At 37.6% G+C, this 2,201-nt stretch overlaps 1 pseudogene; it reads right to left on the reverse strand.

The window, feature by feature from the left end:
- The window catches only part of LOC101643981, a 7,792-nt pseudogene that overhangs the window by 4,687 nt on the left and 904 nt on the right, over positions 1-2,201 (reverse strand).

Genomic DNA, 2,201 nt, shown 5'->3' on the forward strand with positions numbered 1-2,201 from the left:
GACGCATTTAAGAACTAGAGGAAAGTTGTGTGTTTCATCGATGCTACACTGCACCCTGAGTGACTCTTCTCCTCCCCACTACCCCTCTGCAAGGGATGTCCAGTTGTCGACAGAAGGGCATTGGATCCCCAGCCCACACTCCCTCTCATTCAAGATGCTATGATTTTTTGTTCTTTGGTGCTTCATACCCGGTCCCTTTGACCTCTTGTGATCACATAGGATGGTGTGCTTCTTCCAGGTGGGCTTTGTTGCTTCTGGGCTAGATGGCCGCTTATTTATTATCCTTGATTTTCAAGACTTTAAAGAGGTCTTGTACATCAGATTTACCTAATGCAATGCATCTATGCCAAGAAACTTGGAAACTAGCTATTTGATAAACTGATTAGAAGAGATCCATATTTATTCACAGGTGACACAACAGAATATGCACATTATAGAACAATATCATTGATATCATGTGCAAGTAAAATTTTGCTGAAGATCATTCAACAATGGTGCAGCAAGTCCATTGACATGGAACTACCTGATGTTCAGGCCGGATTTAGAAGAGATATAGAACAAGGGCTATCATTGCTGACATCAGATGAATCTTGACTGAAAGTAGAGAATACCACAAAGATGTTTACTATGTTCATTGATTATGCAAAGACATTCAAACGTGTGGATCATAACAAACTATGGACTGCCTTAAGAAGAATGGAAGTTCTTGAACACTTTATTGTGTTCATGTGTAACCTGTACACAGATGAAGAGTCAGTTGTTCAAACAGAATGAGGGAATACTGCATGGTTTACAAAGGTGCACATCATAATTGTATCCTCTCAACATATTTTTAAAATCTATATGATGAGTAAATAATCAGAGAAGCTGGATTATAAAAAGAAGGGTGCAGGATTACAGTTAGAACCTGAGATATTCTGATAATATAGTTTTGCTTGCTGAAAATGAGGAAAACTTGAATCACTTGCTGATAAAGATCAACTATTGCAGCCTTCAATATGGATTACAACTCAATATAAAGAAAACAAAAGTCCTCACAACCAAACCAACATCATGATACATGTAGAAAAGATTAACGTTGTCAAAGATTTCATCATGTTTGGTTACAAAACCAGTGCTTATGGAAGCTGCAGTGAAGAGATCCAGTGACAGAAATAATGCCCAGAATCAAGAATGGAAGTCTGAGTAAGGTGATACAAGGAAGCAGGAAAAGACAATCCCATTTTGTGTCATGAAGCTTATCATCACTAAGATCCTAATTCCACTACAGGTCTATGGTTTCTATCTCTAGATAGGATTTTAATTTTTATGATATTGATGTTAAGCATTATATTATTTTAACAAATATACATAGCTGAACCAAAATAGTATGCTAGGATTATATTTTATTTCTTATATAATTCTTTTTTTGTCCTATGGTTATTAGTACATTTGGGTTTTTTTAGTTTTGCCTATATTTTTTGTGTGCTTGTGGCAGTTACATAAACTTTTGTCAACTTGAGTGAAGGGGTGAAGGCTAGCCTGTCAAACAGGTCATAACCAATGAGGCCTCGGTGTGGGTATGGTCTTCTCCTGAGGATTCCGGGAACTCCAGTCTTCCTCCCTGGAGGTGGGACACACACACTCTCTGCTTAACATTCCTGTTGACAAGTCACATGGAGCTATGCAGATGGAGACAGATTCCTGGAGCTGCAGAAACCACCAGAGATGAGATGTTTCTACCATTCACTGCCCTGTGATCTTCCTGCTTTTGGGTCATTGTATGTTTTGCGTGAATCTGCAAAGGAATTTATAGACTGGTATTGGACATATTCAGATAACATAGGATTTATAGGCTTGATCTGGACTGGGTTGGGATGTTTTCTCAATATACAATTGCTCTTTTATATAAAACTCTTTCTTAGACACATATGAGTGTCTATGAATTTGATTCTCTAGTCAACCCGGACTAACACAGTGCTTTATCCTGGTTCTTTCATACATTCTTTTTTTTTTTTTTCCAATGAAGACTCTGAAGGTTTTAATAAATGGTTTCTTATGTTGCTGCAAGGCTGTTGCTTTGTTGTATAAAAATAGTACCAGCAAAGGCAAGTGTATTGCACACTTAAAATTGTGTTGTTCTTTAGCTGCTACTGTACAATTAATAAAAACTTATCTCCACTCCTGGTCATTTCCAGCAGGAAGAAAATTAAGTAGCCTGG

Source organism: Echinops telfairi, unplaced genomic scaffold (assembly GCF_000313985.2).
Source record: "Echinops telfairi isolate 266 unplaced genomic scaffold, ASM31398v2 ScPeMD7_1;HRSCAF=3_1, whole genome shotgun sequence".
Taxonomy (NCBI): domain Eukaryota; kingdom Metazoa; phylum Chordata; class Mammalia; order Afrosoricida; family Tenrecidae; genus Echinops; species Echinops telfairi.